The sequence below is a fragment of the Cervus elaphus genome, chromosome 12, assembly GCF_910594005.1.
Source record: "Cervus elaphus chromosome 12, mCerEla1.1, whole genome shotgun sequence".
NCBI classification, from domain to species: domain Eukaryota; kingdom Metazoa; phylum Chordata; class Mammalia; order Artiodactyla; family Cervidae; genus Cervus; species Cervus elaphus.
In genome coordinates this window covers 74,339,099-74,352,096 of record NC_057826.1, presented here as the reverse complement: position 1 = coordinate 74,352,096, position 12,998 = coordinate 74,339,099, and positions in this window count along the sequence as shown.

Here is a 12,998-nt window from a genome sequence, read left to right as displayed (position 1 = left end):
TCTTCTCAATTCATCACCATGTATCTTGAGAAAGCTGAGGGAACTTTATCCCATGTTCAGCTCTGCTCATAGGAGGCACTCTCTGGTCTTCAGGGGCTTCTGCATCTACTGCCACAGAAAGAACTGATCGTGTCATAGAGACTAAAAAGTAGTAAGGAATGTCTGCTAGTTGCATAATTGGACCCACTGGAAATATTTAGGCATGCCTTTATTCAGATGCTTCTTTCATGTTTCCAGGTGTGTGCATATTTTTTTATTATAACCTGACATTTATATTCTTCACAATGAAGTTCTCCCCTTAAATAACCTGTACTGCTTGAGGGAAAGCCTTCCTTATTTATAATTGCCTGTTTGTAAAAAAGTTGACTCCTTGACTTTAACATTTTTTAATTGTCTAATTATTTGAGTAATACTGTAACAATTTCAGAAGCTCAGATGATATTCTATTGTCTTTATTGACTTTTTTCCTGGACAAGTAACTACTTAGTTGCTTCCAAACTGGGGGAACTTGGGCAAGTTACTTAGTTTTTCTGAGCCACAGATATCTCATCTTTTAATTGGTGTGAGTTTTAAGTATTCAGTTAGATATTACAGGTAAATCATTCAGTACATGATGGGCATTCCTGGACTTCCCTGGTGGCCCCATGGTTAAGTCTCCATGCTTCCACTGCAGGGTGCCCAAGTTTGATCCCTGGTCGAGAAACTAAGACCCTGCATGTCCCAGGCCCACCTTTTCCTCTCTGTCAGCTCCTGTGCATGCTCAGTTGCTTCAATTGTATCTGATTCTTTGCGATTCCATGGGCTGTAGCCTGCTAGACTCCTCTGCCCATGGGATTTTCCTGGCAAGAATACCGGAGTGGATTACCATGTCCTCCTCTAGGGGGTCTTCCCCGCCCAAGGATGGAGCCTACAGCTCCTGAATTGGGAGGTGAATTCTTTACCACTGAGTCAGCAAGGAAGCCCTTTTTTTCCCAATAGTGTGGAATAATTTAAATAAGATAGGAATATTTGTTCTTTAAAAATGATACCTGCTCTGCTGTAAAACCACCTGAGACTGGTGTGTCTTTAAAAGGTAGACCTTTAATTATACTTCCAATTTTTTATATAGTTATTAATTTCATTTTAGGTTTTTCTCTGCTTATTGTGTCAATTTCATCATTTATATTTTGCTCAAAAATTATTTCCTTCTTCTAGATTTTCAAATTCATTGCCATGAGTTGTACATAACATTTTCTTATAAATTTTATATTTGTTCTTTAGGTCAACAACATCTCCACTTACTCTTCTAAATCTCTCCAGAGAGTTTGTTCCATTTTTTAGGACAATCCAAAAAAAGATCCTCTACCATAAAATGAGAAAAGGATTAAGTGGTCTGTAAGGATCTTCTGGACAACAACACTCCATGAGATAAACATTTGAAGAAAGGCAATGTTGAGGAAGGATTAAACACATATACTGCCTAATTCTAATCTAGCTCTGTCACTCACTAGCAATGTAAATTTGGGGAAGTTCTTTTACCTCTCTCTGCTAAGTATGTCTCATTTGGGAAATAGGGATAACAGTAAAATCTATTTTATGTATAAAAGTGTTTTGAAAATTAAATTACATAATACTTACACTTGTGAAATTTAAATGATACAATATCTAAAACAGTGTCTGACCCATAGTAACTCTTTCATAAATTGTATTAGCTGCTCACTTCTTTTGTGTGTTTCTGTGGTTATATTGCCTTACACATTCTTCATATATTTGTTTTATTTTCCTTAATAACACTTAGCAGAGGATTTTTATCAACCTTTGAAAACATTCTGTTTTGCAGTTTTCTTATTTCTACAATGTATCAGTTTTCCATTTTATTAATGTCAGATTGTTCTTTATTAACTCCCTCTTTCTCTTCATTTACTTTGTTTTTCTTTTGTCAAGTGATTGTTTTTAAACACTGAAAATCTACAAGAGAATATTTTAAACATAGTCATGTCTATTTATTATATAGTGATTAAAAATAAAATGCAATCATTTACTATCCAGCTAAAGAAGCAATATTACTAATCCACTAGAAATTGTTCTTGCTTTACCTTCCAGGAAGTGCTTAGTCACAGGTCATATCTTTTTTAGATTTTGGTATGCTGAAAACTGGAACATAGATAAGATGTCTGGAGTACAGTAGGTATACTGAGTCAGAAGGTGACCTTGAGCCTGGAAGTTCTATGCAAAGGATGGCCTAGCAGGACGACAGAGGAGTTTGGGTCCCTGGGGACAGTATGAACCCATAATCTCTACCTCTGAGCTTCCTTTATATAAAAGAAAACAGACCCCGTCTTATAGATTTTGCATTTTATGTTATATGTGACTAAGCATAATTTACACTGCCATTGACATAGGAGAGCAGAGAAAATAGGCAATGTCATGATAGAAACAAAATTTTGTTTTTCTCCAAAGATGGGAGATACTATAACATATTTTATAGAGGAAGAAATTGATGGTATAGAAGAGAGAGGATATAGTTACAGGAGCAAAGCCTGTGAGTAAGGAAAAGGGATTGGAATCTAGCACACAGATGAGGGGACTGGCCTTAAATATTAATGAGAATAGTTCATCCATTGTCACAGGAGAGAAGGCAGACAGGTATAGGCCTAGGTAGTTCAGTAGCTTGGTGAAAAAGTTAAAGGAGTTTTCAATCGCATTTCTCTATTTTCTCAGTGAAATATGAAGTGAGTTACAAAATTAATTCTAGTTCATCTCTAAAATGGGGATGACAGTGTTTGCTTTCAAGAGTAGGCCACGTATAGTACACAGGACACAGCCAGGTCTGCTGTACGGTGCTGAAATCTCTGGCTCGGTCTCCGTGGGGTCTCTGGATCCTGGTGTGCACAAGGTTTGTTTGAGTCCTACGAGGGTCTCTGGTGGGGGTGGGGTTTGATTCTAAATGCGACTTCACCCCTCCTACCATCTTGCTGGGGCTTCTCCTTTGCGCTTGGACGTGGGGTATCTTTTTTGATGGGATTCAGCATTCTCCTGTCGATGGTTGTTCAGCAGCGAGTTGTAATTTTGGAGTTCTTGCAGAAGAAGATGAGCGCACGTCCTTCTACTCCATCATCTTGCTGCCAAAAACTTTTTCACCAAGCTACTGAAACACCTAAGCCTATACCTGTCTGCTTTCTCTCCTGTGACAATGGATGAACTATCTCATTAACATTTAAGGCCAATCCCCTCATCTGGGTGCTAAATTCCAATCCCTTTTCCTTACTCACAGGCTTTGCTCCTACAGTTAGACCCTCTCTCTTCTGCACCATCAATTTCTTCCACTATACAAATATGTTATAGTATCTCTCATCTCAGAGGAACCAGAGATCAAATTGCCAACATCCTCTGGATCACTGAAAAAGCAAGAGAGTTCCAGAAAAACATCTACTTCTGCTTTATTGACTACATCAAAGTCTTTGACTGTGTGGATCACAACAAACTGTGGAAAATTATTAAAGAGATGGGAATACCAGACCACCTGACCTGCCTCCTGACAAATCTGTATGCAGGTCAAGAATGTAAGCATTTTTATGACAATGTTTATGGTATGGCTCTTTAGCAGACTCAAAGTCTGTGGTGATCACTTTCATTTCTCCAATTTTTCTCTTCATGCTAAACAACTACTAGACCAGCATTTTCCAATGTATAGTTCGTGGATATATATAAAAACTCCTGAGCCCCATCCCCTAAAAAATTAACCTGCATTTTAATTTGTACTTTTAATTAACTTACCAAGGGACTCCCATGCACCCTAATGTTTTAGAACCATCACACCAAAGTCAAGGGACCATGCCACTCTTATCCACCAATGTAATCCCTACACCTGGCATAATAATTCAGTAATTATTGAATGAAAGAATGAATAAATTATGGCAATCAGTCATGATTATTCCTTCAGAAACCAGAGAACACTTAACCTTAGGGCAATGGTTCTCAAACTTTTTGGTTTCAGGATCCCAAACAGCTTAACCTTAGAAAATCCCAGGTATATAAGCTACTATGTATAAAATAGATGAGAATCTACTGTATAGCACAGGGAACTCTACTCAATGCTCTGAGGTGACCTAAATGGGAAGGAAATCTTCAGAAGAGTGGATATATGTGTAACTGATTCACTTTGCTGCACAGGAGAAACCTAACACAACATTGTAAAACAGCTATATTCCAATGAAAGTTCATAAAAAGAAAACCCCAGAAAACACAAGACTATACAAATCCATTGTCTATTAGCCATTAAAGTGATGATGTCATTATACTTCCTGTAGCCTCTGGAAATTTCCTCTGTGTACTCGTAAACACATGAGAATGAAAGAAGAAAAAAAATCTTAGTATTATTTTGAAAATAGTTTTGACCCCCTGGACTTCCCAGAAGGACTACCCGTTGGGAATCACAGCTGGAGGGAATGTTTTGGTCATACAGGCAGTGTTACTGGGGTTAAGGCGCATGTACTCTAGAGCAAGGACTCCTGGATATGAGTCAACTCTTCACTGACTGGCTGCTGTGTGACATTAACTTTTCTGGCTTTTATTTTCCTTAACTGTAAAACAAGGATGTTAGTGCCTGCTTTTTAGGGATGTTGTAAGGATTAATTGAATTAAGACACTAGAAGTGCTTAAGATAGGGTGAAGCACAGAGTAAGCATGACAAAGGTACATATAAATACTATTATTAGAAATGAAGATGTCATCATTATTATTGTAAATGCTACATGACTGCACATATCTGTTATTTTCTCTGGTCCCTTCTGAAAGTTTTTTCATGAACACAAACCATATTTACAGCCCATATGTCCTTACAACCCAGTTGGCAGCTGTAGTCAGAGATAACAGATTTGGAAAATAGTTTTCTAATTTTTCCCGAGTTCTTTTTTAATTCCCTAGCAGTATTTGTAACAGTTAATTGCAAAAGGAACTTCTGTACCTCTTAGTATGATTCTGTTGCATCCTTATTCCCTTTTTCTTGCTTGCCTTTCCTGTTTTGAAAGGTACTTCTCCCCTATAGTAACATCTTTGACTCAGTTAGCTATGAAAGAGATTTTTTTCTAAGTACATGTTTACTTGTTTCTCTGAATGTTCTCTTCCATCATCATTTTAGTAGCTTCCAGATTCCTTGGTGCTATTTACCTTTAAAACCCTATCAATTTTTCCCCAACTAAAGGTTTCACTTAACAAGTAAAGAGTTTTTGGCTCAGTATAAGAAAAACTTTTTTTCCCCACTTCCAAGTTGATTTAACTTTCTCTTTTCAGTTGATTGGGAAATGGAATACTTTTTTAAATTTTATTTTTTAAATTGAGGCAATATTGATTTGTAACATATTAGTTTCATGTGTATAACATTATAATTTCACTTTTAAATACACAATAGTGTGCTTTCCACCAAAAGTCTAGCTTTCACCCATCACTATACAGTTGATCTCCTTTACTTATTTCACGTTCCCTCTCAACCTCCTTCCTGTCTAGCACCAATCTGTTCTCCATGTCTATGTGTTTTGTTTGTTCATTTATTTATTATATTTTACATTCCACATGAGTGAAATTGTATGATATTTGTCTTTCTCCATCTGTCTTATTTCACTTAGCATAATTCCCTCAAGATCTATCCAGGTTGTCACAAATGGCAAGATTTCACCTTTTTATGACTGAATGGTGTATATATATACAGTTATATATATATGAATTATATACTGTATATATATATATATACACATATATGTATATATATATGTGTGTGTGTGTGCGCGTGTCACATCTTGATCCATTCATCCACTGATAAGATCATAGGTTGTTTCCGTATCTTGGTTATTGTAAATAATGTTGCAATGAACATAGAGGTGTGTATATCTTTTCAAATTAGTGTTTTTGTTTGCTTTGAATACTCAGGAGTGGAATACCTGAATTTTATAGTAGATCTATTCTTAATTTTTTGAGAAATCTCCATTATGGGTACACAAATTTACAGTCCCACCAATAGTGTATGAGAATTCCCTTTCCTCTACATCCTCTCCAATATTTGCTATTTATTGTATTTTTGATAATAGCCATTATAATAAGTGTGAAGTGATAACTTACTGTTGTTTTGATTTGTATTTCCCTAATAATTAGTGGTGTTGAACATATTTCCATTTGTCTGTTGGCCATCTCCATATCTTCTTTGGGAAAATGTCTATTCATAGCCTCTGCCCATTTTTCAATTGCATTTTTTTGTTTTTGTTTTTGTTGAGTTGTATGTGTTCTTTATATATTTTGAATGTTAACCCCTAATTGGATATATGATTTGCAAATGTCTTCCTCCATCCAATAGATTCGTCTTTGTTTTGTTGGTGGTTTCCTTTGCTGGGCAAAAGCTTTTAGTTTGATGTAGTCCCATTTATTTATCTGTTTATTTTTTTGTCACACCATGTTGCTTGTGGGATCTTAATGCCCTGACCACAGACTGAAATCAAATCTTCAACAGTGAAAGCATGGAGTCCTAACCACTAGACCACCAGGGAATTCCCACCCATTTGTTTATTTTTGAGGTTATTTCCCTTGCCTGAGAAAACATACGTAAAATGATATTACTAAGGGCAGTGTTAAAGAGCATATTGCCTATGTTTTCTTCCAGGAATTTTATGATTTCAGGTCTTCAAGTTTTTCTTTTTTTTTTTTTTAAATCTATTTTGAGTTGATTTTGTGTATGGTGTAAGATGGTGGTCTAGCTTCATTCTTTTTTATGTGACTGTGCAGTTTTCTCAACACCATTTATTGAAGAGATTTGCTGTTCTCCATTGTATGGTCTTGACTCATTTGTCACAAATTGAAATAATAAATTAGTTATCCATAAATGTGTGGGTTTGTTTCTGGGCTCTCAATTCTATTTCATTGATCTGTATGTCTGATTTTCTTCCATTACCATGCTGTTTTGATTACTCTAACATTGTAGTATAATTTGGAATCAGGGAGTGTGATACCTCCAGGTTTGTTCTTTTTTACTCAAGATTGCCTTGGCTTTTTGAGTTTTTTGGTGGTTCCATATAAATTTTAGAGTTTTCTATTTCTGTGAAAAATTTAATTGGGATCTTGAAAGGAATTACACTGAATCTGTAGATAACTTTAGGTAATATGAATATTTACACAATGTTAGTTCTTTAATTCATAAGTACAAAATACCTTTCCATTTCTTTGTGTCTTTTGCAACTTGTTTCAACAATGTCCTAGAGTTTTCAGTGTATAGGGTTTTCACCTCCTTGGTTTAATTTTTCCCGTGTATATTGTTCTTTTCATTGCAACTGCAAACATGATTGCTTTCTTAATTTCTTTCTGATAGTTTATTGTTAGTATATAGAAATGGAACTGATTTTTATATGTTGATTTTATATGCTGCAACTTTCCTGTATTCATTTATTGTTTATAATAGTTTTTAGTGGAATCTTTAGGGTTTCCTATACATAAGATCTTGTCATCTGCAAATAGTGACAGTTTTATTTCTTGCTTTCCATTTTGGATGCTTTTTATTTCTGTTTCTTGTATAATTTCTCTGACTAGGACTTCCGACGCTATGTTGAATAAAAATGGTGAGAGTGGGCATCCCTGTCTTTTTCCTGATCTTAGGCTGATAGTTTTCAGTTTTTTACCCTGAGTATAATATTAGTTGTGGGCTTGTGATAAATGGCCTTTATCATGTTGAGGTTTGTTCCCTCTGTATCCACCTTATTGAGAGTTTTTATCGTTAAGTGGATGTTCAGTTCAGTTCAGTCACTCAGTCATGTCTAACTCTTTGCGACCCCATGGACTGAAGCATACCAGGCTTCCCTGTCCATCACCAACTCCCAGAGCCTACTCAAACTCATGTCCATCACACCAGTGATGCCATCCAACCGTCTCATCCTCTGTTGTCCCCTTCTCCTCCTGCCTTTTCCAGCAACAGGGTCTTTTCCAATGAGTCAGATCTTCGCATCAGGTGGCCAAAGTATTGGAGTTTCAGCTTCAGCATCAGTCCTTTCAATGAATATTCAGGACTGACTTCCTTTAGGATGGACTGGTTGGATCTCCTTGCAGTCCAAGGGACTCTCACGAATCTTCTCCAGCACCACAGTTCAAAAGCATCAATTCTTCGCTACTCAGCTTTCCTTATGGTTCATCTCTCACATCCACACATGACTACTGGAAAAACCATAGCTTTGACTAGATGGACCTTTGTTGGTAAAATAATGTCCCTGCTTTTTAATATGCTGTCTAGGTTGGTCATAGCTTTTCTTCCAAGGAGCAAGTGTCTTTTAATTTCATGGCTGCAGTCACCATTTGCAGTGATTTTGGAGCCCCCAAAAATAAAGTCTTTCACTGTTCCCATTGTTTCCCGATCTGTTTGCCATGAAGTGATGGGATCGGATGCCATAATCTTAGTTTTCTGAATGTTGAGCTTTAAGTCAACTATTTCACTCTCCTCTTTCACTTTCATCAAGAGGCTCTTTAGTTTTTCTTCACTTTCTGCCATAAGGGTGGTGTCACCTGCATATCTGAAGTTATTGATATTTTCCCTGGCAATCTTGATTTCAGATTATGCTTCATCCAGCCCGACATTTCGCATGATATACTCTGCATAGGTTAAATAAGCAGGGTGACAATATACAGCCTTGACATACTCCTTTCCCGATTTGAAACCAGTCTGTTGTTCCATGTCCAGTTCTAACTGTTGCTTCTTGACCTGCATACGGATTTGTCAGGAGGCAGGTCAGGTGGTCTGGTATTCCCATCTCTTTAAGGATTTTCTCCAGTTTGTTGTGATCCACACAGTCAAAGGCTTTGGCATAGTCAATAAAGCAAAAGTAGATGTTTTTCTGGAACTCTCTTGCTTTTTCAATGATCCAGCAGATGTTGGCAATTTGATTTCTGGTTCCTCTGGCTCTTCTAAATCCAGCTTGAACAATGGAAGTTCACAGTTCATGTACTGTTGAAACCTGGCTTGGAGAATTTTGAGAATTATTTTGCTAGCGTGTGAGATGAATGCAATTGTGTGGTAGTTTGAAGATTCTTTGGCATTCCCTTTCTTTGGTATTGGAATGCAAACTGACCTTTTCCTGTCCTGTGGCCACTGCTGAGTTTTCCAGGTTTGTTGGCTGTTGAGTGTAGCACTTTCACAGCATCATCTTTTAGGATTTGAAATAGCTCAACTGGAATTCCATCACCTCTACTAGCTTTGTTCATAGTGATGATTCCTAAGGCCAACTTAGGTGAGTGACATTTTAGGAACCAGTGAACTAAAATGGACTGGGATGGGTGAATTTAAATCAGATGACCATTATATCTACTACTGTGGGCAAGAATCCCTTAGAATAAATGAAGTAGCCATCATGGTCAACAAAAGAGTCCAAAATACAGTACTTGATGCAGTCTTAAAAATGGCAGCATGATCTCTGTTTCCAAGGCAAACCATTCAATATCACAGTAATTCAAGTCCATGCCCCAACCAGTAATGCTGAAGAAGCTGAAGTTGAACAGTTCTATGAAGACCTACAAGACCTTCTAGAACTAACACCCAAAAAAGATGTCCTCTTCATTATAGGAGACTGGAATGCAAAAGTAGGAAGTCAAGAGCTACCTGGAGTAACAGGCAAATTTGGCCTTGGAGTACAAAATGAGGCAGGGCAAAGGCTAACAGAGTTTGGCCAAGAGAACGTGGTGGTCATAGCAAACACCCTCTTCCAACAACACAAGAGAAGACTCTACACATGAACATCACCAGATGGTCAATACCAAAATCAGATTGATTATATTCTTGGCAGCCAAAGATGGAGAAGCTCTATACAGTCAGCAAAAACAAGACCAGGAGCTGACTGTGGCTCAGATCATGAACTCCTTATTCCTAGATTCAGACTTAAATTGAAGAAACTAGGGAAAACCACTAGATCATTCAGGTATGACCTAAATCAAATCCCTTACAATTATACAGTGGAAGTGATGAATAGATTCAAGGGATTAGATCTGATAGACAAAGTGCCTGAAGAACTATGAATGGAGGTTCGTGACATTGTACAGGAGGCAGTGATCAAGATCATCCTCAAGAAAAAAAAAAAAAAAAAGATCATCCTCAAGAAAAAGAAATGAAAAAGGCAAAATGGTTGTCTGAAAAGGCCCTATAAATAGCTGAGAAAAGAAGTAAAAGGCAAAGGAGAAAAGGAAAGATATACCCATCTGAATGCAGAGTTCCAAAGAATAGCAAGGAAAGAGAAGAAAGCCTTCCTCATTGATGAGTGCAAAAAAACAGAGGATAACAATTGAATGGGAAAGATTAGTGATCTCTACAAGAAAATTTGAGATACCAAGGGAACATTTCATGCAAAGATGAGTGCAATAAAGGACAGAAATGGTATGGACCTAACAGAAGCAGAAGATATTAAGAAGTGGCAAGAATACACAGAAGAACTGTACAAAAAAGATCTTCATGACCCAGATGAGTGGATGTTGGATCTTGTCAAATGCTTTTTCTACTCTATTGAGATAATCACATGATTTTTTCCTTCATTTACTAATGTGGTGTATCATGCTGATTGACTTGCAGATGTTGAACCATCCTTGCATACCTGGAATATATCTTACTGGATCATGGTGTGCTGTGCTGTGCTTAGTCACTGTCGTGTCCAACTCTTTGTGACTCCATGGACTGCAGTCGGTCAGGCTCCTCTGTCCATGGGGATTCTCCAGGCAAGAATACTGGAGTGGGTTGCCACACCCTCCTCCAGGGGATTGTCCCAACCCAGGAAACAAAGCCAGGTCTCCCGCATTGCAGACAGATTCTTTACCATCTGAGCCACCAAGGAAGCCCAAGAAGACTGGAGTGGGTAGCCTACCCCTTCTCCAAGGGATCTTCCTGACCTAAGGATTGAACCAAGGTCTCCTGCATTGCAGGAGGATTTTTTACCAGCTGATCCACCAGGGAAGCATGATCATGGTGTGTGATAACTTAAATGTACTATTGTATTTGGTTAGCTAATATTTTGTTGAGGATTTTTGCATCTATATTCATCAGTAATATTGACCTGTAATTTTCCTTTTTTGTGGTGCTCTTGCCTGGTTTTGGTATTGGCACAATCATTTTGTAAAACGAGTTAGGAACCATTGCCTCCTCTTCAATTTTTTTGGAATAGTTTAGAGGACTGGTATTAAATATCCTTCGAATGTTTGGTAGAATTCACCAGGGAAGCCATCTTGTCTTGGACTTTTGTTTTGAGGGAGGTTTCTATTACTGTTTCAATCTCATTACTAGAGATCAGTCTATTCAGATTTTCTATTTCTTGATGATTCAGTCTTGGTTGTATGATTTTATGACTCAAAGAATTTACCTATTTTTTAGGTTGTCCAATTTGTTGTTGTATAGCTGCTCATAGCATTCTCTTATAATCCTTTGTATTTCTGTCATTTGTTATAATTCCTCTTCTCTCATTTCTGATTTTGTCTTTATTTTTTATCTTTTCAAAGAACCAACTCTTAGCTTCATTGATCTTTTCTGATATCTTTTTAGTCTCTGTTTCATTTAATTCCACTCTGATTTTTATTATTTTCTTCTTTGGACTTCATTTGTTCTTTTCTAGTTCCTTTAAATACAAAGTTAAGTTGTTTATTTGAGGTTTTTCCTGTTTCTTGAGGTAGGCTTATGTTGCCATAAACTTTCCTTCTAGTACCCCTTTTGCTGCATCCCATAGATTTTGGTATGTCATCATTTTTGTCTTCAGGTATTTTTTTATACTTCTCCTTTGATTTCTTCATTGACTCAATCATTTTTCAGTAACATGTTGTTCAGTCTCCACCTATTTTTCCCAGCTTTTTTTATTGTAATGGATTTCTAGTTTCACATTGTTATGTATGGAAAAAATGTTTGATATGATTTCAATCTTCTTAAATTTACTGAAAGCTGTTTCGTGTCCCAGGACCTAGTCTATATCCTTGAAAATATTTTATGTGCACTTGAGAAGAATGTTTATTCTATTGCTTTTGAATGGGGTTTTCTGCATAAATCTATTAAGTCCACCTGATTTAAGACTGATATTTTCTTGTTGAATTTCTGTCTGGATAATCTATCCATTGATGTAGTGGGATGTTAAATTTCCCAACTACTATTGGTCAATTTCTGCTGCTGTCAATTTCTCTTTATAGGTCTATTAATAATTGATTCATAGATATTAGTTCCATCTGTATTAATAAATGTTGTATCTTCTTGAAGGACTGTCCCCTTTGTCATTAGGTACATCTTTGTCTCTTGTTACTTTATTTTCTTAAAGTCTATTTCATCTGATATGAGTAGTGGTTGTACCTGCTTTATTTTGGCTGCCATTTGATTGGTGTATCATCTTCCATCCCTTCACTTTGAGCCTATGTTGTTCTTTAGAGCTAAGTCTCACAAAGGCAGCGTATAGTTGGTCTTGTTTTTTAATCCATCCAGCCACTCTGTATCCTTTACTTAGTGAATTCAATCCATTTGCATTTAAGGTGAGTATTGATAGATGAGGACTTAGTCCTGCCATTTAATCTTCTGTTTTCTAGTTCCTCTTTATCTCCATTGTTTCTTTTTCCTTGTGTTTCTGTCTATTATTTTGGTTTGGTGGTTTTCTATGATGTTTTTCTGTTTCCTCTTGTTCATGTTTCATGTCTCTGCTCCAATTTTGTGTGTGTGTGTGTGTGTGTGTGTGTGTGTGTGGTTACCATGAGGTTTGAATAAAATATCTCATAGTTAAAGTAGTCCTTTTTAGGACTATAGTTTCTTTTTTGATAGCATCTTGTCTTCATGTGTCTATATAGGTTTGTCCTTTTCCTCTTCCCTTCCATGTTCTTATTGTCACAAATTATCCTTCTTTATATCATGAGTTCATTACCAAATTGAAGAAGCTATAGTTATTTTAAATACTTTTCTCCCTTTAAACTTTTACTATATTATTTAACAGTATTCTGATACAGAGTTCTAATTTTTCTGATTCTGTCTGTTCATCACCTTATTCAAAGTT